At 46.1% G+C, this 23,640-nt stretch overlaps 1 protein-coding gene and 1 pseudogene across 1 annotated transcript in view; both read left to right on the top strand.

Annotated features, from left to right (window-relative positions):
* MTHFD1L (methylenetetrahydrofolate dehydrogenase (NADP+ dependent) 1 like) overlaps positions 1 to 23,640 on the top strand; it is a gene marked incomplete at its 5' end in the record, with an annotated part of 230,669 nt that overhangs the window by 162,468 nt on the left and 44,561 nt on the right.
* Positions 22,968 to 23,298, top strand: LOC114006875 (small nuclear ribonucleoprotein G pseudogene; annotated as a pseudogene).

Raw genomic sequence — 23,640 nt, 5'->3', positions numbered from 1 at the left:
GTTTCTTGGGCATTTTTTTTTAATAAGGAGAAGACTTTAGACTGATTTGTATTTTAGGAAAATAGGTCTGATTGCAATGTGGTGAGTGTTTGGAGGAAAGACAGACAGACTAGGGAGACGAGTTAAATCGCTGGTCCCACAGAGTCAGCTCGGTTCTGGGGCCAGGGTAGATGCCGAGAGCAAAGGTGAGCTCGAGGCGGTTTTGAAGGCAGCTGCCTGCAGAGGGGAAGGGGCTGTTCTGGTGCGGCATCTCTAGATGGCGACGCCATCAGATGTGTAAAGAACACAGGAGTGGCCGGCCTCAGAGCAGTGGGTAAATGCTGTGCAGAGGAAGCTGGCTGCCACAGGGCTGGCCCGGGTTGGAGTCAAACACTTGATGTGCATGCACATGCCAAGGATCCTGACAGGAAGGAGAAAAAGGGGAAAGGATTGCAGCATGGCCAGGCCCCTGGGAGAGCTGTGTATGTGTGTGTGTGTGTGTGTGTGTGTGTGTGTGTGTGTGTGGTGTGTCTTGTATGTGTGCACTCTCCGGCATAACACAGGAGGAAGGCAGATTGACAGGACCAGAAATGAGTCTGAGTCTGGTTTTGTCGTAGAGGCTTACAAGGGTTAGTAAGGTGATGAAACAGTCTGTGAGTCCATTTGAAATACTTAGAAGAAAGAACAGGAGGGCCAACCCACGCCTCTTGGGAGATAAGTGAAGGTGGTTGTTACACAGAGGAAGAGCCATAGGCAAGAAGAGTGATGAGAAGACAGTAGTGGAAGATACCTAAGAAATGCCTGTGTTGGGTCAGCAAGTGGTGTGGTGGCTGAGGCGCTTCACTTCCACATGGCCGACCATAGTTCGAGTCCCAGACCTGACAGCTTGCTTTCTCACTTTCTTTCTCTCCATGGTCAAAATTTAAAAATAATCATAAATTAAATTAAATAATTATTAAAAAAAAAAAGAAAGAAAGAAAGAAAGAAATACCTACCCTTACACAGCCAGCAAAGTAACAGGTCCCTTCCAAGGAGTCAGGAAGGAGCCATAAAAGGGGGAGCAAACAAATCCAGGAGAAAAACTTAGAAGCCCGAAGCACATCGTGTCCAGTTGGGGAAGAGGAAGCAGCGGTGCTGATACGACGCAAAAGATTCAAATCAAGTGGGTGTCCGGCGGTATTTCCAAGAATAAGTACAGATCAACTGTTGTCAATAGTTGGGGTCTGGAGAGCGATTTGTTGACACAGGGACAGAAGGAACTTTTCAGGGTGACGGGAACACTTATGGTGGCAGTGATTCCATGGTGGTGAACGTTTGTCCAAACTTGTAGGCCTCCCACTTAGTGAAAAGAGTGGGTTTTACTATATGTAACCTGTGCCTCAATTAATGGCCATGGGCACTGAGGAATGTTACTTCCTGTTACTTAGATGGCCTCGTGGTGGCTGCTCCATTCCTGGGCTTCTGGTGCCAGAAGCTTAGCTGAGGAGTAGGAGGACAGGTGGGCAGTGAGGGCCCGGAGAGTGAACCTCCAGGGGAGACGAGTCGCATTGCAGGTCCCCGGGGGAGCATGAGATGAGGCGTGACAGAGGAGTCAGCCAAGTTCGTAATCCAGCCTGGCTTGCCCTGCGCAGATCCGACTCTGCCCTGCAGCGCTTCTGCCAGCAAATCCATCCGTTCTGCTGATGTTTCCGAAGCACCTGCTCGGTACTAGGGAGCCCCAACACGAGACACTTTGTCAGTCATCAGCTTACAGCTGGAAGAGGTGACTGGGAGTAAATTAAGGAAGAAAATGGTCAGCAGTGGTTAAGGTGCTTGCATCCCATTTGTCTGATTGCAATTCAAGTCCTGGAGCAGCGGCTTGAAAAACATACCAGCCTGTGTGCATGGGTGCCTGAAATCCTGAGAGGATGGAGGAGAAGCATGGCTGTTCCCCCAGGGAGTGCTTTCTCACTTTCCTTCTCTCTCACTCTGTCTCTGACTCCAGTGAAGCACACACACAATAGGGGAAAAAAAAGTCATTATATAAAAATCACAATAGAATTTAAAGTCTTTCGGGTCTCCTTCCACTTCAGCTGGCATACCATGGCCTGGCCTGAGTTCGATCACCAGACATCCCCCTCCGCCTGACGTCACTGTGACTTGTGACTAGTTAGACAGTGAACGTGGGGGTGGCCTCGGAGGCATGGCCACGGCGCGTGGCGTTTCCTGCCATGAGCCCTCTGAGCCACTGTCTCGTCCTCGCAGTGCAGCGCTGGCCCAGTTCCTCCCGGCCACACATGGGTCACAGCGAGAGTCAGCTCACCGCAGAGAAGTCCTCCTGGGACATGAGTGTAGGGCACGAGGAAGGAAGTGGTGCCTCACCAGAGACGCTCCTGCAGGTCCGGAAACCGTCACTTGGAGGCGGTGGCCTTGGCGGGCCTGCTTTCTGTGAGGGAGCAGCGGAGGCAGGATCTCCTAATAAGGGCTGGTATTTACTTTCACTTGACCCTGTTCTGGGTCCTGCCATGGTCTGCTGAAATGCTTGTAGCATTCATCATCGTGTGGGAGACAGTGTAGTCATTTCCTTGCTGCAATAACCTAGGGACCCGGGAGCGGGCAGGCCAGGGGCACGGCTCCTGCAGGTGGGAAAACTCCAGCGTAATGAGTCACTGTTGTGTCTCGTCACTCAACATGTGCTTGTTAGAGTGCCCTGAAACACTTCCTCATCTGTCCTCTCCAGGACAAAGTCCAGACTGAGAACTCAAACTCTCAGTCCTTCTGCAGAGTCCACTTGTTCATTTATCCATTCATTCATTTATTCAACAAATCACTATTAAATATCTATGACATTCAAGTCCAAAAACCTCATGGACATGAACAAGTTCTAGTGCTTGCTTCACGAACCTGAGGATGGACTCTGGTAATGCAACCATACATATATGGAATACTGCGGGCTTAGAGCAAAAGGGGCAAAAATGTCCACTTGACCTGTCCTCAAGGGAGACAGAGAGCCTTGTGCCTTCTGGCTCTCACAGGTCTAAGAGTAGAGAATCTCACCCCAAGCAAGTCCCTCCGGGAACAGTAGACATCTCCAGCCCTGCTGACTTTGGGGGCTCACATGGTAAATTCCTGGGGAGCTCAGCGTCTCTTCCCTCCAGATTTAGTTTTCTAAATATTTATTTTTACCTTCCAACTTCAGTGCTAGGTGAGATTTTCTGTCATTGAGTTATTTCATCATATTCTGTGTAGTTATTTAGTTATTTGGTCAACACAGCCAATAGCGGTAATAGTGGTAGTAATAAATACTGCTGGTGTCACACCCTCACTAGTAGATTTCACTTCCCCATGTGCAAGGGTTCTCAAGCACATAGACATCTAAACCTTGCTACCAGTCCTACATACATTGCAGAGCCTTGGTAATTTTTCCTTCCTAAAATAACTTTCTTTATTCCTAGTAAACTTCATTTGTATTCCGGCCTCCTTTTAATGCCATAATATACTCGTTCTTCGAATCGTCTATGGAAAGTGCATATTTGGACTAAAGTATGCATGGATTTCATACTTTTTTGCACCAAAATAAATTTGTACTTTAATTCAGTTTTCCCAGAAACTCTTTAATTACCAGAAGGTTTGTTTGTTTGCCAGAGAGGGACAAGGAGAAAGCACCCCCAATAGAGCATGGTGATGCCATGATTCCTTCTCCTCCATTTCTCCATCCTGTTGGGATTTTACGCATGGGTGCACACACCCCGCCATCTTTTTCCGTCCACCATGGCTGGTATTTGTTTTGCCGTCAGCCATGTGAGATCTGGCTCCCCCCACCAGACTGCAGGGCTGGCCCCACAAACTCTTTGAAGGCTCCTCGTACTTAGATTTGCTTTTCGGTATTTTATTGAAAGCAGGGAGATGGTACAAGGCTTTGACCTGCCCATCACCATTTATAGTACATTGTTTTTGTTAAGAAATATTAGGTCATCGGGAAAGTCACGATGTATTTTTCTTTGTTTTCTATGCAAAAATGTGTCATGACTTTCCTGATGACCCAGTAGCTTATCAAATACAGATCTTCAATGTGGGAAGAAAATAGCAAGTTTTCTTGTTTTTTTTTTTTAAGTTTTTTTTTTGTTTTTTTGTTTGTTTGTTTGTTTTTGTTTTTTGAGAGATTTTCACTGTAGGGCGCGTGCGCTCGCCAGACAGACAGAGAGAGACATAGAGACAGAAAGCGAGAAATCACCCTCCAGGGGGGATGGTCACGCCACAATCCCTTCTCCATTCTCCTCTCGGGATCTTGGGCCCGCACGCACACGCGCCCAGCGTGAGTTTTAAGCCACCTGGTCTGGGACACGAACCGCGGTCGACTACGTGGGAGTCCAGCGACATAGCCATTATGCTAACTGCTGGTTCCCTAAAGTTTTTTTTTTTAATTGAACTTTATTCATTTATTTATTTTAATTTGACCAGAAAGGGACAGAGAGAGAAAGTGAGAAAGCAAGCCTCCAGTTCCAGGACTCAAACTATGGTCAGCCACGTGGGAGTCCAGCACCCTTAACCACCACACCACTTGTTAGCCCCAAAAAAGTTGTTTTTAAATTTTTCAAACCCTATGTTCTATAAGTTACCTCTCAAAGCTTAGGGTTTATCATATTCATTAAACCATTAGGCCTATTAAACTTCTCCAAAAGTAACCTCCTGTCAAAAAAAAATTTTTTTTAATAGGTGGTCTCTGTCTTGTGGTCTTGTGGTCACATAAGTTTCTGTAATTTACAAGGACTATTCAAATCATTTGGCAGAAATTTCATTCCTATAAATGCTAATACATAAACAAAGCATATGAAATTATAACACTGAGAAGTAAATTATACACTACATAGGAAAAGACTAGGAAGATGACTCCAAAGCCTTACCACTGAGCATTGAGATTATAAATATCGTTGTTGTCTCCTCGTTGCTTTTCTGTATTTCTGCGTAGTTCAGATTACTGCACTGAGCACATCATCACTTTATGACGTAAAAATAGAATGAGCACGGGGTCATGACTGCCAGACCTTGGGAGAGCGTGTGCTTGGACCGCGCCATCGCAGGAGCGTCAGAATTGGCGCAGGCGGTGGGCCACGCTGTCAGGTCGTGTTTGATACCCGAGGGGTTGGGACCCGCCAGAGGACAGGAGAGCCTAGTGTTCCTACGAGAAATGCTCTCTGTGTGTGGTCTGTCCTGTTCTCTGTGTTCACCCCAGGTTTTGTTAAGGAAATACAAGATTTCTTTTCCACGTTAATTTGATCTTGGGCCCTTCCTATGTACTGTTTTGGTTTAAGAGAAAGGCTGAGTAACGTCTTTCTTCTCACCTGGCTTTCTTCCTTTAATTTTTTTTTTCTATTTTTTTAATTTAAGACAGGCTCTCTCTGGGTCATGGTTCCTCCTGCCTCAGCCTCCCAGCTAGCACTAGGACACGCCACCTCTCTCGCTCTTCTTCAGACAGGATCTTGCTTTGTCGTCTGGGCCAGCCTGGTGCACACGGTCCTCCTGCCTAAACCTCCCAGGTCGCGAAATCACAGATGCACTCCACCGCACCAGCCTTTCGGTTGGACCAGGAATTGAACCCAGGCCTCTTATGGGGTCCCAGCCTGCAGAGCACAGCATCTTAGCACACCCCACCATGGCTGGGCCCTCACAGGGCTCTCTTAAACCATGATTCATTTCCCACACATTTAGCATGTAGAGTTGTCCAAGTTAGAATTCCTAGCAGATGGCCACTTGAATCATTTAGTTTTGGTGTGTTCGGCTCTTTTCCTCTGACATCACATTGAGGCAGTAGAAGATGCTCTTGAACTTAGAATATGAGCTATTTCTTTATCCAAAACACAGGACAAAGTATGCCTGATCACTGTTCTCACAGCGAGCTGGACTGGAATCTTGGGGTCAAACAGTCCCACAATTCGCCTGAGAGAATAGGTTCTCCTCTGGCATTTCTATATGGCCGGGGCCAGTTAGGGCATTTCTGGGGAGTAGGCGTGTACTACGAGTAGAGAAATACACCGTGCATGCCTCTTCTCCCAGAGAGATGAGACAAGTCCACGTGGCTGAGGCAACAATAAGACCCCATGGGTCAGTGCTCTAGCCCATGGGTGGCTGTCCTCTGCTGTCTCCCCCATCTTTCATAAAGCCTGCACTGGTCCCTGTGTCCTTTCCAGGGCAGAGGGTGACAAGAAGGCTCTGCACGCAGACACATGTACTTTTTTTCTCCTGGCGTGATTGGCCTGGGCCACACCCCTCACAGTGTAGATGTCTGTCCCGGGACAAGAACCTGAAAGATAGCAAGAGAACAAGCAGTTTATTTAACCGGTGTGGCCCCACTCTGTGTGACCTTCCCGGCCACATCTCTCCCCAGGTGCACCACTGACGTCACCCCTTGGCTGGACTCTGCAAAGCAGGAAACTGCTGGAGCCTGTTTGGGGATTCAGTGATGTCACCCACAGCTTATGCTGGGTGGAGAGCCTCTGGTCAGGGGGAGTAAGGCCGGAGGGGAGACAGTGAAAAACGCAAGTGGTGGGTGGCCCCACCCAGCGAGTCAGTGCCATTGTGTTCAGTTCAGCTGGCTTCGTTTTCCGTTCTACTCCCCTCCTGTAAAAGTACCTACGAATGCTTTTTTCCCTCCGCCCTGATTCAGGTCAGCAATGAAGTTCTTCTCAAGGTCAGTGGGGATAGGTTTCCTCCTCTATCCTGGCCCTATGTGGGGGTTCCACATTCGCTGCATTGGTTAGGCACAAGGGCAAATCGGTTCAGACCTTGTAATTTCAAATCCAAAGTGGAATTCCTCACATTTTCTGGAGACATACGGCCAGCTGCACAGTGAGAAAATTAGTATTGTCTCCAGTGAGATGTGAGGCAGGAACGAAACTCCTCGCCATGGCATGAGCTCTTGCAGAACTCTGGAAGCCCTAGAAAGTCTTTTGGTGCTCAGCAGTGAGCCAGTGGGTGAATTTCCTACAAATCATCCCCTCATTCTTTCTTCCCTCACTCTCCACTTTATCTTCACACTCCCATCCTCACAGATAAACAGACCTTGAACTTCTTTTTACAAAATCTCTGCCACTGACTGTCGTATCTCCCACGCCCCTTGGTCCTGATTTGGCCTGACACGTGCAATCTCTCTGAGTTCAAAATAAGCCAGGTTTGGCCTATGACCCTGCCCCAGAGCTTCCCCTACCCGTCTGACCTCACTTTAGTTCTCTCCTTCTGTCCTTTGACTCCGTTTCTGGGATCTGGTGGTTTCCTCTTCCCCGCCCGGCGCAGGTTCCCTTCCCTGCAGGGCTGCGCTTCCTAATCTCTGCATCAGAATTTCCTGCTGTCCAGCTTCCTCTTCTCATGACGTCCTGGTAGGAGGTTGCCTGATGACTTCATGATCATTCCTCACCCCCCTCAGAGGACTGCCCCAGTGCTCAGTCCAACGGGAAAGGAGTTGTTCCTGTCTTTTCAGTATGCTATGTTCAGAGGAAAGGAAGGTGACCAGCATCATTTGCAATTTCCAGAAAACTCTCTGTCATATTGAGAAGGGACAAAAGCTTGGTGACTCATGGGGATGATGTTTTCCCCTCTGGCACATAAGGTTATCTAGGTCCAATCCATTTTTTTGTTTGTTTCTTTTTTCTTTTCTTTTTTTTTTTTTGGACAGCTTTTCGCTATAGGGTACATGCGCTCGCCAGACAGACAGAGAGAGACATAGAGACAGAAAGTGAGAAATCACCCCCCAGGGGGGATGGCCACGCCGCAATCCCTTCTCCTCCATTCTCCTCTTGGGATCTTGGGCACGCACGCACACGCACCCGGCGTGAGTTTATGCCACCAGGTCCGGGACTCGAACCACGGTCAACCACATGGGAATTCAGCGACATAGCCATCACGCTAACTGCTGGTCCCCCAATCCATTTGTTTAGAGGATCTTTCTCCCCCTAGTTTGATACAAAATTATTATAAGGAGACCAACCTCAGGGAAATAAGCTGAGCAATACCATTGCCGCCTACTTCTACTGTTGGGTTGAATTTTAGATCCATTGCTATTAATCCCTATGTGTTGGCTCCCTCTTTGATGCCCTCTGCATACATAGAAAATGGTGCTTATAACAGTTAGGTGTACCATCCTGCAGTCAGCATATGGATCTTTTTTTTTTCCCCCACTCACTCTTCTCTCTACAGTCTATTTCTTTTCTTTCCCTCGTTTTTAGTTTGGATTCATAGCGCAAAATTCACAACAAAGATGCATCTCTGTTCAGAACTTCTGAGAGGTACCAGAAAATTACCTGGGACCTGTTGAGGGCCTTATATTTTGCTCTTGATTACGTGCACATATTTGGATTCCCAGTCTTTGCTAAGAGACTTATCATCAGAAGCAGCTAAGTAATTTATTCAAGAACTATAAAGATAATACAAACCAAAATACTAATTTTGCAGATTAAATACCCAGGTCATCTTCAGAGCCAGCAGGTTTCATGGGAAGGATAAATAAGAAAAGATGCTAAACTTAAAAACAACATCATACTTTAAAACTGGGGTTATCATTTGCAGGGAAATATAACTTATAATATCTGGAATCCACGGCAGTTCACAGGCTGAACTATGTGTGTGTTCATTAAATTATCCACCCATGAATATCAAATTAAATGAAAATATTTGTGATATCACTTTTGAGAAAATTAGTTATCACATATTCTGTCCTGGGTGTCATAGAAAATTCAAAACACTTTATTAGACTTGGCCATACTCATTGGTATACAATTAAGACATGAAAATAAAGCAGGTTTAGGGAAATCATTTGTGCTGGACTTCATGATCAAATGAAGGACTTTCCTAAAGTCCCTGGAAGACCCAGAATGAAAAATTCATAAGCACATTGCCCACTCCCTCTGAGAATTTGCCAAGGTGTCTGCACTAAGTATGCTTCCCAGGCCATTTGTAATGGTATCAGGGCTCAGGGGGGGCCATAAGGAGCTGGGTCCATCATGGACGTCCATGTCCTCTTTGAGGCCTACCCAACTGCTAGAATCAGTTGTGGGGTGTAGGCAGCAGGAAAGCCACTTGCTATGCTCTCTTATATTGACGCCTTCCAAAGTCCTCCATGTGGTTCCCCAATTTATCTGTGCTTCTCCTCTGAATGCACAGTAACTCAAGCTCCCACCTGGCCTAGGACTTGAGTTGGAGAGATGATGTTTCTTTTGTTTGTTTGTTTGTTTGTTTATTGAGAGGGGAGAAGTTTTTGTTATAGGGCACATGCTCTCGCCAAAAAGACAGAGAGAGACAGAAAGTGAGAAATCACCCCCTAGGGGGGAAGGCCACACAGTAATCCCTTCTCCATTCTCCTCTCGGGGTCTTGGGCACGCACGCACACGCGCTGGTGTGACTTTAAGTCACCGGGTCCTGGACTCAAACCGCGGTCGACTACATGGGAGTTCAGCAACATAGCCATTATGCCAACTGCTAGTCCAGGGAGATGATGTTTCTAACATGCCCACCAGAACATACAGCCCCCCCTCATGCTCTTATTTTGTACTCCCATGCTCTCTGTTTTCCACTCAGGCTCACCTCTGCATTTCTATTGCCAGCTCTACCCAACTAAGGCTGGATGCAGTCACTTCCTTGGAGCGTCCTCTTAGAATACCAGGTCACCTCGCCCATCATCCCCTATTAACCCAGATGCCTGCAGAGTGGGGCCCAGGTCTTCAGTCTGTAGACCACTCCACAGTTGGGAGTTCTGCGTGGAACACATCACAGAAGCTAGCTAAATGTGCCATGGTCTGAATTCTGCAGCGAGCAAGGCAGTTTCTATGAAGCCTCCTACAACTGTGAACTCACTTATAAGCATGTTTTTTGACCCAAATCCTGATGTTCCCATCATACGTTGAAAATATCACAATTCGAAAATGCACTTACTGCACCTAATTGCCTAGCCTACATTAAATGTGCTCAGGACACTTAGAATAGCCCACAGTTGGGCAAACTCATCTAGCACACAGCCTATTTTGTAATACAGTGTTGGCTATCACAGTTTACTGAATATTATACTGAAATTGAAAAACAGAATGGTTGCATGGATACTCCCAAGTATGGTTTCCACTGAACGTGTATCACTCTCACACGATTGTAAAGTTGAAAAATTGTCAGTAATACCATCAGAAGTCGGGAACTGTCTCTACTAGAATCTCAAGCTCTAAACTAGCCCAGAAAAGTGCATCGTTTGAGGAGTTAATAGCAGAGACTCCAGCTTCCACACTTCCTGTCGGCTTGTAACTCCAGCCTTCTGGGATCAGTGCTGTAGCCCTTTTGTCAAACCAGTTACTGCTGGCATGCAGGACTGTCATAGAAGGTCTAAATACACATTTATTAACATGCTTAGATTTAGACCTACGGATAGAAGGCAGTTTTCTCGTTGTACTCTCACACTTAGCATGGATAGTGCCATGACCTGCGGTGTGCTGGCTTCTGTCCACACAGAAGCAGTTTTCTGGTGCATACCAGCTGGATGTCCCATAATTCAGTTACGTCACTGTCTGCTTGGAGGTCACCTTAGATCCCACAGATGGAGACACAGTCCCAAACGACTTCAGATGCCAATTGTGAGTCTGGGCCACCTGTGTATCAGACCAACTGTCTTAAAAACTGGGGCTCCCACCGCCGCCCCTCATCTTTAATAAATTTGCTAGGATGGCTCACAGAACTCAGGCCAATGCTTATTTGTGTTTATCAATTTATTATAAAGGACAGTAGAGAGTATGCAGGTGAAGAGAGAAAGAAGGCCAGGTCTGGAGGGTCCCGAGCTTGTGTTTCTGTGGGTAGGGTCCATCCACTCACCTGGAAGCTCCCAGGTTATCAAAGGAGCTCATTATGCAAAACAAGACACTCTATCACTCAGGAAATTCCAGGAATTGTAGCAGCTCTGTGACTACAACAGACAAAGGCCAAATCCATTTCACATGACACCGCACCCACCAGCTTAGATTGCCCTTTGTGTGGAAGCTGCTCCCATGTCTTGCAATCCTCGGTTTAGGCTACATCATTGTCATCATTGCTGTCATCACCTGTGTTCCCCAAAGGCCAGCCAGTCTTCCAGATGCTTTATATGGATAGGCTCATTACTCCCCATACCAGCCCTGCCAGTGATGAGTGGCAAAGGAGAGTTCTAGTGTCCTGTGAACATTATGGCTTATGAGATCTGTGCCCAGGGGTAACTTAGATGTTCAACATCTTGATATTTTCTTTCCAGTGGGTCAGCCAGTCTGTGCTCACGATGCCCGTGTGTACTGAGCATTGAGACACACGAAGAAGCCTAAAACCTGCTACATCCCGCTAGAGGCAGGAGATGTTGAATAAATAAGGGGTAAACACATGAGAAAGTAAAACAAACATAGCAAGGGCAGTTTGCTTCCTAAGAGAAAGATGTAGGGCCAGCCATTGGCATGTTGGTTAAGGCGGCTGGATCCCACTTGGCCAACTACACGTTCCCAGGCACAGCAGCTTAAAAAACTCAGTACGCACACGTGCGTGTATACCCAGAATCCTGAAAGGAGAAACAGAGGAGAGGAACTGTAGCACGATCCACTCCCATAATGAGTGCTTTCTCACTTTCCCTCTCTCCCTGCCTCCAATTCTGGTGAGTGTACATACTTTCTAAAAAAAAAAAAAAAGTGTAAATGCCCAATGCATTAGTCACGCCAAGATGGCATAGTGGGTAGAGCTGGCTGGGAAGGCTGGCTGAGAAAGTTGGGCCATTGTGCCAGCACCATAGCCTCGTGGTTCAGGGAGCCAGATCCCACATGGCCAACCATGGTTTGAATCCCAGCCCCAGCATCTTGAAAAACGCACTGGCATGTGTGCCCCAAATCCAACTGCAGTGGAGAAATGGAAGACAAGGGATTGTGGCATAACCACACCTGTCGTGGGGTGCTTTCTGTCTCTGTGCCTCTCTGGTGAGCACATGTACCCTCTGGCTATTTTATTTTTAAGTTGGTCTTTGAATGACATAGGAGGGCATTTGAGATTTTGTGGACAGAGGAACACCCTGGCAGTGACCATCTGAGGGAATAAAGGATGGAGGTCCGAGATCCTGAGAGGCTAGGTCAGGCTGAATGGTAATGACCCTCCTGGGGCAGGTACAGAAGTGGAGAGGCCAGCGTAAAGTGGGAGTTGCCAGAGTTGACAATGTTAGAGTGTGAGGACGGAGTACAAGTGACTCCCAAGACCCCAAGAAGGAGCCAAGACAGCAAACCGGAGTCACAGGGAAGTGGCTGACTATGAGCGCCATTATGGTCGAGTTGCCTTTTTGACCTCCATGTCACGGTGACCATTAGCCAATTAGAAATTCCTTTCTGGAGTTCAGGAGAAAAGCCAGGCTTAAAAACTAGGAAATTATTTACATTGGGGTAATATATAGTGTCTCAGTTGCCTTCTAGTTCATAATATTCTTGCATGTCTGAAATGCATTCGGGGTTACTGAGGCTGAAAAGACCCAATCACTGCCCAGGAGAAGGCAGACAAACCGATCCTGCAAGCAAAGTGCTCGCCACAGGAACCCCAAGATGCAAGGGACACAGGAGGAGGGGTAGTCACTTCTGTGCCCAGAAACTCCTAAGGCGTCCTAAACAAGTACAGCATTTGGTTGGAGGGCCTACAGAGCAGCTAGAGGCTGTAGCTGAGACTTGAGCCCCTGGAAGGCAGTGGGGATGAGCCCTTAGCCAGCGGAATGACGGGGTCAGGTCACTGCACAGCCCTAGAGGCACCATTTATAGTGGTCTGTGTGAATGTCCCCAGAAGTGTGCAAGGCTCCATTCTTCATGCTGTCATGCAGGGGCCCTAGGCCAGTCCTTGCTGCTTTTAAAAGCCGTTCCCCTACCTGGGCTGTGTAAACCTAGCTGCAGAGTACATCGTGTCCTAGGTAACCAGGAAAAGCAGAATCGTTGGAAAAAGCAGCCCCAGGTTGGGAGAGGGGGCAAATGAGTCATTCTTGCACTGAAGGGTCACCTGTCAGGGGAGTGCTGAAATACTATTAGGTCCTCGGGAAAGTCATAATGTATTTTTCTATGTAAAAAGACGTCAGGACTTACGTGACGACCCAGTATTTCTATATCCATCTAGTCATTAAGCCTCAATAATTTGGCTATTGATGGGCTTTTATTTGTAACAGCTCATAAGCTTTTCAAGTAGTTTCAAACTATATTACATAAATCAATGAAAGTATCCCACAAAGAAAAGTGGTGTCTCTTCTCCATTTGAGGTGCCATGCATTATTTTTCTAACTTCTAGCCATATTTCTGAGCTGTTAGAATGCTCCACTTTCAGCTTGTTTGTTGCTATCGCAGTTCTTATCAGGCCACTGGGACTGGTAACCTGGGTTTTCATTGTCTTTGCTTTCTTCCTTTATGGCATGGTTGAGGCTACTTCCCAGTGGTGAAGAATTAACTTGTCATCATAGCTGTAAAATCAGTGTGTTTCGTGAAAAGCTTTCTTCTGTACCCTAGGATCTAAGATAAATTAAATTCTGATTATGATGCTCTTACTAAGAGACAATTTTGGAGGCAGCAGGTGACGTGGTGGTGAAGATGCTGGATTCCCACATAGCTGACTGTGGTTCAAGTCCCGAGCTTGGTGGCTTGAAAATCACAACAAATGAATAGATAAATGAATCCTTTTTTTTTTTTTTTAAAGAGACAGTTTTTAGCATTGGCCTGAAAAATATTATATTATCTTTTATAAGGACTCATCTACAAAAAGTTGGTTCTTCAAGTTCAAGAGAGTCAATCCAGGGGCCAGCAGAAGGCATGAAGTTTAGTTAAGGTGACTGGATTCCACGTGGCAAACTGAGTGGTTCAAGTCCTGGACCTGGAATCTTGAAATATACATTGGGCACATGTGCATGCATGCCCAACATCCTAAGAAAAGAATGGAGGAGAAGGGGTTGTGATATAGCTGTCCCCCGGTGGTGCTTTTTCACTTTTCCCCTCTCTGTCTCTGTCTCCTCAAGCGCACACACCCTATAGCAAAAATTAAAAAGTCAGTCCAGCTCCCTGCTGGTCTGTGGTGCTGATATTCCCACCCAAGTTAATATTTAGTGGATTTAACAGATTACTCCCTTGAAGTTCTTTACACCATTCAAAAACAGTTTAGTTAAAAGTGCTTTTCACATGGGTAAAAATCCTCGCCTGGATAGCTCTAAGTTCTTTATTATTTATGATAACCGTAACTGCCTTTTTTCTTGAAACTGCTGTGACAGCTGGAAGTTATTTTAATTTCGATAAGTTTGTCATAAAGAGTGGAATGTGCTCCTTTTTGGAGATAGAACATTTTTGGCAGGGAGAAAGAAGAGAGACACCAAACCACCTAGCAGTGGGATTCCAATCGGAGATCCGTTCAGCTCCTTTGAACATTTTTAGTTTTCATTTGAGGCCTAAATTGGAACCTTTTATCTTTCTTTGGAGTAGGGAGTATTTCAAACGGGAAAAAAAGATATATATATATTTTTATAGCCACTTCGCTGGAAAAGAACGGGAAGTTTCATGACAAATAACAAAATTAAGTTTACGAAGTAGGGTTATTCAGGTGAATGTTTTCATTCGGACAATAAATAGTTAATGATATGTAGAAACCGTGATTGGGAAACTCTGAAACGCTAAAAAAAAAAAAAAAAAAATGCTTGTGCTCATAAATCCTTCTCCCGCCCGTCTTTGTGACCGGAGCTGCAAGCCGAGGACAGTGATGGAGTGGCCTGGTTCATCTCAAGTGCACGCGTCGGCTTTGAGGACTGTGACGTTCCTGACCCCGCCTCGCACGTTACCAATATGCAGACACCGCTCTCCGTCACTCCTTTAACACCAGAACCTTGCCTGCCGTAGCTCAGTAAATCTTCACACATCTTCCATAGTAATTTGGTTTTTCCTCGAGTATGAGCTGACATCTTTCTAACCCTGCAATATATTCTGCTTTTTTCCCTAGTGACTGTAATATGTAATTCAAAAAAGGCTTGTTGGAAGGAGGGCTAAAGATAGTAATGTCTAGGTAGTTCCAGGACCAGAATGGTTGTCTCTAAATAGAACCATAATGATATGTTTATAAGGCTTACTGTCTTGGAGAGATAACTGGTGTGTTTAGTGGGGAAAATTGAGGTTTTATAGAACGCAATTCAGTCATGTAAAAAGGCAGAGAAAAGCAAGCAGGAATAAAAGGATGTTTAAGGAAATTAGAATGATAATAAAAAATTAAATCTATCTCCAGAATGAACACTTATTGAGAGCTTAGTAGGAGCCAGACAATGCTGAGAGCTTTGCGTGATTAGCTCATTTAATGCTCCCAGGACTCCTAGAGGCAGGTCATATCAGCACCCTGTTTTATACCCAGTTAAACTGAGGCACAGAGAGGTGAAGGCATTTATGCTGGTCATAGAGCTGGTAGGTGGCAGAACCAGGATTCGACCCCAGCCATTGCCTCCTCAGACATATATACCTGTGCCTTTCTTTTCATCCTGTGAGTTGCTGGAAGTGACCTTGATCTGCTAACTATCTCATAAGAAGGATTGGCGTTGGGACCAGAAGGTGGCATAGTGGTTACAGTGCTGGACTCCCATGTGGCAGACTCCAGTACAAGCCCAGACCTAGTGCTTGAAAATTATGCCGGGTGTGTGTGCATGCATGCCCAAAACCCCAGAAGGAGAATGGAAAAGAAGGAATTGCAGCATGGCCATCCCCCATGGGGGGTGATTTCTCACTTTCCCTCTCTCTGTCTCTCTCTGTTTCTCTTTGGCAAGTACACGTACCCTATGGCACATACCTTAAAAAAGAAAAAGAAGAAGAAGAGGCGGCTTCATACTATCTGCTCTAAAATGAATATTGCTATGTGGACAGAAGATAATCCAATACCTTATTGCTATTAAGCCTTTAAACGTTTAATAACTGAAGATAAACTTCTAATGGATTTTTGCCGTTGGTCATCAGAAAGCTGTGTTGCCCAAAAGGAAGAATTTTAATTGCACCTTTTGAGATTTTTTTCCTACAGAGTTTCTGGTTGACCAGTACCTCCTGCTTTGGAAGGCTTCTCTTTTTAATTTTAGTTATTATTTTTATTTATTTCTTAAATGGGAGTAAGGAGTAGATGGGGAAAGACAGACTGGTAACATCTGACAGGGTCTCACCATGCCACGATCGCACCGCCAGGCTCCCAGCCAGCCTCGATCACAGTCATGAGCCAACACACGTGGTATGCGCAGTTTGGCTGGGATCCAAACCTGGTCCTCCCATGTGGCTCCAGTGCCGTGCAGCAGCACTCCCCCACCTCTGCCATCTTGTCTTGGCCATGCTTCACAACTCCTCTGAGCCAGAATGACACCAGCCACACTTTATGCTATGCTGCATTGAGTGTCCGTCATGTGTCAGTTAATGGGCGTGAGGTGGGTCCAAAACTATGTCGTTAGAGAACCCCTGGCTGCTCTCTGGGGTGGGTTAGTCATCACTTGTGGTGAGAGATTTGATTCGATTCCAGTTTTCACAAAGCCTTGTCAGCCCTGGTCTGCGAGGCAGAGGAACGCACTCTGCCAGCAGGTTGGAATAGGTTCACCCCATGCTGTCACCGGATAACATAACCTTGACCTGTCAGCTGCGTGACATTTTGTCAAAGGTCTGCTTAGGAAATGGTGTTTCTGGGGAATTAGCTGAAGAAGCTGCAATTTGGCTGTTTCTATGGAGAAGGTCTAGTTTTGGTCCCCAGACCAAGCTGAGCCTCAGGGAGCTGTGCACTCACATCAAGTTGAATTGCTTTTTGTGACATGCCCTTGTCATCGTGTCCTTGTCATCCTCTGAGGACCACTGGTGCTATCAGGAAGAGCCTTACCAGTGTACTACTGCAGGGCCCTGTTGTCTCCCCTCGCATCCCTGTTAGAAAACTCACGGAAGAGGGGCCTGTGTTAGTGGGCTCTCGTGTGCCCCTTTTGCATACAGGACTTGTGTTGTAGACTTACTAGAGGGTCTTCCAAAGGCTCATGGAAAATGTGTATTAAGAAAAAACTACACCTAGACTTCAGACTTTCTGTAGCAAAATACCTTACTTTGATAAAGTAATAAAAATTCTTACACCAAAAATGCTGATATTTTAATTCCATTTTTCCATGAACTTTTTGAAGTCTTCTTGTACAGCTCTGAGTTGAGTTTCTGTGATGATCTGGTTCCCCACACATCCCGGGAGGGCAGGAACTAACTCCTGTCCGTCTCTTGAGTCCTAAGGGCCAGCCCTGTACTTGGCACACTGTCACTTGCAGTTGTTGAATGAAATTGAGTTTCTTCCGATTCTGACTGTGGAATTGGGGGGGTTTTTTCTTTGTTTTCTTTGCACCTTCCCTCAGAGAATGAAAATGCCTTTTCATATGAGCAAGGCATATTCTAGGGCCGAATATCTTTTACTGTTTGCTCTAAATATCAAGACACTCTACAGCTAATAAAGCGCTCAGCATTAATAATCGTGGAAGGCTGGACCTCAGAGATAAGCAAGATGGGCCTCTGGTGCAGGAGACCTGGGTGTGCAGGGCAAGTGGGGGCTAGTGGCCAAGCAGGGACAGCGGGAGCCCAGCGGTCAGGATTTGTCACCCCTCTTTTCTGCCTTTGTCCTGGCAGATGCTGCATTTCTGACCCTACAGAAAGCTTGCCGCTGCACTTTACAGAAATGTGTGTGTTGTCTCGCTTGCTTTTAAGGATGACCTACCGGCTGACATCGGCAAGAATCATTAATTCCACTGTACGTCTGCAAAGTCTTCAGTATGATAGATGGTAATTGGCCTGCAGAAGCCCACTGAACCCCCAAGATAGAGCTGTGTCGTGGAAATAGTGATTTATGAGAGTCCATGTCGTTTGCCTCAGTGCGAGGGCCAGCAAGGCTCAGGCATGCCTCTGACCCAGGCCTGCAAAAGTCCTGGCCCCTTCTTTTTAAGTCTCCTTCCTTGACCAGTATGGCTTGGCCAAGTGAGTTATCTGAGCATGTGCAGTAAGAGACACCTGCAGATGCTGGGCCAAGGCCCTTTTTGCTTCTTTGTATTTGTTTTTTGAACTTTACTATAGGATGTGGGCCTATCCAAAGAGAAAGAAGGTGAGAAAGCACCTCCCAGGGGGAAGACCACACCACAATCCCTTCTCCGTCCTCCCCTGGGATCTTAGGCATGCACAGCACCTCACCGATATTATGTATTTCACAAAGATTCTAAAGGAACCAGTTTTTTCCATCAAATTGAGACAGCACATTGGTTTAGGGCAAGGAGGCACAGCTGCATACGCTGAAGAGGGGGTTGGCACTGCAGGGTGTCTGGGCTCACTGGCCCACCTGTGCCCTGGAGCCTCACCCCTTGGAATGCTATCTCTGGTCCCCTTTAACTCCAAGCTTCTATAATTCTAAACTGGATGTGATTAGTGTTTTTATAAAAATCGATATAATATTTGAAAAACAAAAATCCTGAGGAAAAGTAACAACTGCCAAAGGATTAAAATGCTATAAAAGCTCTCAGGGGCCAGCCCACAGCACGGAGGTTAAGGCAGCTGCATCCCACATGGTCAAGAGTGGCTTGAGAAATTTCCCGACACGTGCATGCGTGCATGCCCAGAATCCCAAAAGGAAGGAGAGATGGAGAAGGGATTGTGGTGTGGCCGTCCCTATGGAGGGTGCTTTCTCACTTTCTCCCTTTCACTCTCCGACTCCCTCTAGCTACCACAATCTCTCAGAATTAATTTTTTTTTGTTGTTTTAGGTTTTTGCCAGAGGAAGCATTCACTTGCCAGAGAGAGACAGAGGGGGAAAGTGAGAAATCATACCCCCTTCCCCCGGGAGGAATGGCCACTCCGCAATCCCTTCTCCATTCTTCTCTCAGGGTTTTGGGCACACACACACACACACACACACACACACACACACACACATGTGCCTGGCATGAGTGTCAAGCCTTCAGGTCTGAGACTTGAACCACGGTCAATGTAGGAGTCCAACACCTCAACCACCAGGCAACTTGCTAGCCCCATTTGACAGAATTTTTTAAAACGCTGTCAGATAGGGTCCAGCAGGTGACATGGCAGTTAAGGTGCTGGACTACCACATGGCTGACTGTAGTTCAAGTCCCAGACCTGCTGGCTTGCTTTCTCCCTTTCTCTCTCTCTCTCTCTCTCTCTCTCTCTCTCTCTCTCTCTCTCTCGTGCATGGGCTCTATAGTAAATTTTAAAATAATAATAAATAGTAACTTTAAAAAATGCTATCTGGTACTTCCATAAGTATAAAGGCTCTGCTCTTAACACTTTGTTAAGAGTATTTTTCCTAAAAACTCAAGATATTATCTTGTTCATTAAGCTGCATGGAGATTGACACTTCCTAGTGCGGTATCTAAAGCAGACCGCATACTGCATTTCACACCTAAGCCAGGAGAGGCCGTACCCTCTGTCCAGCGGGCATGTGCAGCTCCATCATGGGAGGCGAGGGAGGCCTTTTCCTCAGTAGATTCCTTACGTAGTGCATGGGGAGTCATCATGTATGAGTAAGTCAGTGCTTTCGATGGATTTTGGCTTTGCCTGGTTCCAGACTCAAATCCTCCATGTTCTATCGGCAGGGTGCTGTAGGGCTGGATGAAGGACCTGAGGACTTATGTGAGGGGCAGAGTAGGCCAGGGGCAGCAAGAGTACTTCTCTAAGGTGAGCAGCGCTGAATTTGTGAAAAATCTGCTGGAGACAGCACAGTTCACGTTGCCATGCCAAGAACTCAATGCATTGCCTTAGGGTAGGATGCGGACCCTAGAAGGTATAGGACCCCATGGACTTGAGAACAGGGAGCCCTGGGGAATGAGATGTGCTTGTTGTCAGCTAGCGGTCTGGTGATTAGAGCTCTCTTGTTGGAACTGACCTACTCTCTCTCTCTTTAGATGTGTGTGGAATCCTTGGGCAAACAGCGATGATTCATTAGGCCAGTCTAGCTTAATGGGTTCACCATTGTGCAGCCACACAGGGGCCTCATTTCTGATTCACTCAGGAGTGCTGTGTGGTAGGCCCTGAGAAACAAACAACAAAAACAAGGGCCTGGGGCCAGCCAGTGGTGTGGTGATTATGGCATCTGGATCATACATGAACGACTGCACAGTTCAAGTCCCGGACCCATTCTGGGTGTGCATGTGTGCGTGCATGTCCAAAATCGCTAAAGGAAGGAGAGATGGAGAAGCAATTATGGCATGACCATCCCTCATGGTGCTTTCTCACTTTCTCTTTCCAGCAAGTACACACACCCTCTAACAAATTTAAAAAAAAAATAATGGAAAATAAAAAAAGGCTAGGAACAGGGAGGAGAACAGGAAAAAAAATACATTGAATTGACACGAAAATGAAGTTCTTTGCTGGTGATAATGTATACGGTAATGTCTTTGTCTTGATTTATATGCCCGGTATCTGTGCTGAGAAAAGCCATGCTGTATGTTGTAAAGCCATGTTATATTCATGTACGTATATATAAATTTTTTTTAAAAAGTGGCCTGGGGTCACCTGGTGGGTGGCATGGTGGTTAAGGTGGCTGGATTCCATGTAGTCACCTGACAGTTTGAATCCCAGATCTGGCATCTTGAAAAACAGTTTGGGTGCTTGTGCACACATGTCCAAAATCCTGAGGAGAGGGGACTGTGGCGTGTCTATCCCCACTGGGGCATCCTTTCTCACTTCTTTTTTTTTTTTTTCTCTCTCTCTCTCTCTCTGCCTCTCTCTGGCAAGTATACATACCCTATAGCAAACTGAGAAGACAAAATGAAACAAGAGCCTGGCCTTCCCCGGAAGAGTTCACAGGGTAGTGAGGGACGCCGTTAAGTGTACTCTGGATCCCTGGAGGAGCTGTAGCCAAGACAGAGGGGAGGTATGGTGTTCCAGGAGCCCATGAGGGCAGATGGCACCGACAGGGTTAGGAAAATCAAACTGGGGATAGGGCTGCCTGAGCCTGATCACGAAGGTTAACCAGGTGGGGGGGACAGAAAGACAGCAGGTAGAAAGCATGAGGCCTAAGAGAGCTTTGCTAAAATCCTTTCATTCAGCTATCACGTGTCAGGGCAATAGGGCATTTGAAATGAGTTCTGACACCCAGGTCATGTGAGGCCTTGAGGGTCCTGCAGGGCCTGTGCATTTTAAAGCAATATCAGGATTATTATGTTTGCATTGTATGAGGATTATTCAGACAACAGTCTGGAGGATTGAGTGGAGAGAGGAGAGAGGAGAGGCATGAAGATCTACTTCAGAGATAGTAGTAGTTACCAAGGCAAGAAATGCACAAAGCCTAAACGGAGGTAGAAGCAGGAGGGGGAATAGGGATACTGGGAGATAGAAGGACCTAGACTTAGCGAACTGAAGAAGGCGAGAGAGAATCCGAACCCGACTGCCAAATTTCTGGCTTATTTCCCTGGTGAGCAGGGTTGTCACTTACTTAGACAAGCACTAAAGGAAGTAGAACCAATTTTAGGGGGAAGATGATTGTGTTGGGAGTCTCCAAGACCACCCTCGGTTCAGCGATTCACTAAGAGGACTAGCATATACTCATATTCACAGTTGTGATTTGTTACGACAAAAGTACATAAAGCAAAATTAGCAAAGGGAGATAGCACATGGAATCAAGTCCAGAGGAAACCACACATGAACTTTCAAGAGTCCATTCTTGGGGGAACCAGCAGTTAGCGTAATGGCTATGTCGCTGGACTCCCACGTAGTCGACTGCGGTTCGTGTCCCGGACCCGGTGGCTTAAAACTCACGCCGGGCGCGTGTGCGTGCGTGCCCAAGATCCCGAGAGGAGAATGGAGGAGAAGGGATTGTGGCGTGACCATCCCCCCTGGGGGGTGATTTCTCGCTTTCTGTCTCTATGTCTCTCTCTGTCTGTCTGGCGAGCGCACGCGCCCTACAGTGAAAACTCTCTCCAAAAAAAAAAAAAGAGTCCATTCTTGGGACCAGCAGATGGCGTGATGATACGTCGCTGGATTCCTACATAGTTGATTGCAGTTCGAGTCCCAAGAGGAAAATGGAGGAGAAGGGATTGCAGTGTGGACATCCCTCCAGCGGGTGATTTCTTGCTTTCTCTCTCTCCGATGAGTGCATGCACCCTATAGCAAAAATCTCTCTCAAATAAATAAATAAATTCCTCACTCTGTGAACTCACACAAGATGTGCTTAATGCCTCCAGCATCAAATTGTGATGAGACCTGAAGTGATGTCCACCAGGAAGCTCATTAGAGACTCAGTCCCTAAAGTTTTGGGGGTGTCGGTCACATGGATACTCTCTGTCTGGCAGGCACCAAATTCCAGACTCAGTGGTTTGCAGGTGTCCATGATAAACCATATTGTTTGTACAAAGAGTTTCTGCACAGGAGGCTACTCATCACATAGGGAATGGGGGAGCTCTCCCCAAAATCCAGGACCTCAGACACCAACCTTGCAAGCAGGTCTTTCTAAAGACAGCATTCTCAGGCCCACTGCATTCTCTAAGTTTCGATGAAGAGATCTGTGCTAAAAATGAAAGATTCAGGAGTATGGTCAACTTTGGTTCTAATCTCATGCCAGGCGCATGTGCCTGCGTGCCCAAAATCCCAACGGGAGGATGGAGGAGAAGGAATTGCAATGTGTCCATGCCCCCTGGCCATTCCTCACTTTCTCTCTTTGTCTCTCTCTATATCTCTGGCAAACACACATAGTCTATGGCAAAAACTATAATACAGAAAAGAAAAGAAAGATTCTGGCATTGTTAGCACCTCAAATGGCCATTAAGATCAAAATACACAGCAAGAAAGCCCAACCCTGTGTTTTCTCTGACCACTGTACTAGAAACCCAGTCCAACTCCAGTAAATAAATGAGAAATCAAGGCCTTCTCAACATAGCAACAGGGGCAGTTTTCTGTTTCAGATCTGTCACTCTTCCCACCATATAAGAACACCTCCCGGCGGGAACGTGAAGAGGCCGAGAATTCCATTCAAAGGCATCCCTGAGCCTGCTGAGTTGGTACCATGAGCAAAGCTCACCCTCCCAAACTGAAAAAATTTATGGACAAGAAGTTATCATTAAAATTAAATGGTGGCAGACATGTCCAAGGAATATTGCGGGGATTTGATCCATTTATGAATCTTGTGATAGATGAATGTGTGGAGATGGCAACTAGTGGGCAACAGAACAATACTGGAATGGTGGTAATACGGGGAAATAGTATCATCATGTTAGAAGCCTTGGAACGAGTATAAATAATGGCTGTTCACCAGAAAAACCCATGTCCCCTTGTCAACAGGCCCGTTTTTATTATGATGTTAAAATCAGGTCATGTACATTTCCATAATAAATTTTTTGTTAAGAAAAAAAAAAAAAGAACACCTCCCAAAAGGACCGCCATATTGGCCATCGATAAATAGGGTGGCAATTGAGTTGTTTAATAGGCCCTTCTAAGTTTGCTTAATGGACTTATTTCTTAACAAGCCCAACCCTTAACATTTTTTTTTTATTTTATTATCATCATAATCTTCTTTCTATTACACTAGATTACATATAACTTTACATTGACTTCCGTTGCTTTTTCAAAAGGGAATGCCATGCATGTCAGTCAATACAGAGATATCAATCTCCCCGCTTTATCATTCAATATCTTTTCCATGCTTTTCCCAATAATTATTATTATAATTTTTTAAACAG

Source organism: Tupaia chinensis, unplaced genomic scaffold, assembly GCF_000334495.1.
Source record: "Tupaia chinensis unplaced genomic scaffold, TupChi_1.0 Scaffold000014_1, whole genome shotgun sequence".
Lineage (NCBI taxonomy): Eukaryota > Metazoa > Chordata > Mammalia > Scandentia > Tupaiidae > Tupaia > Tupaia belangeri.
This window is presented reverse-complemented; position numbering and strand designations above follow the sequence as displayed.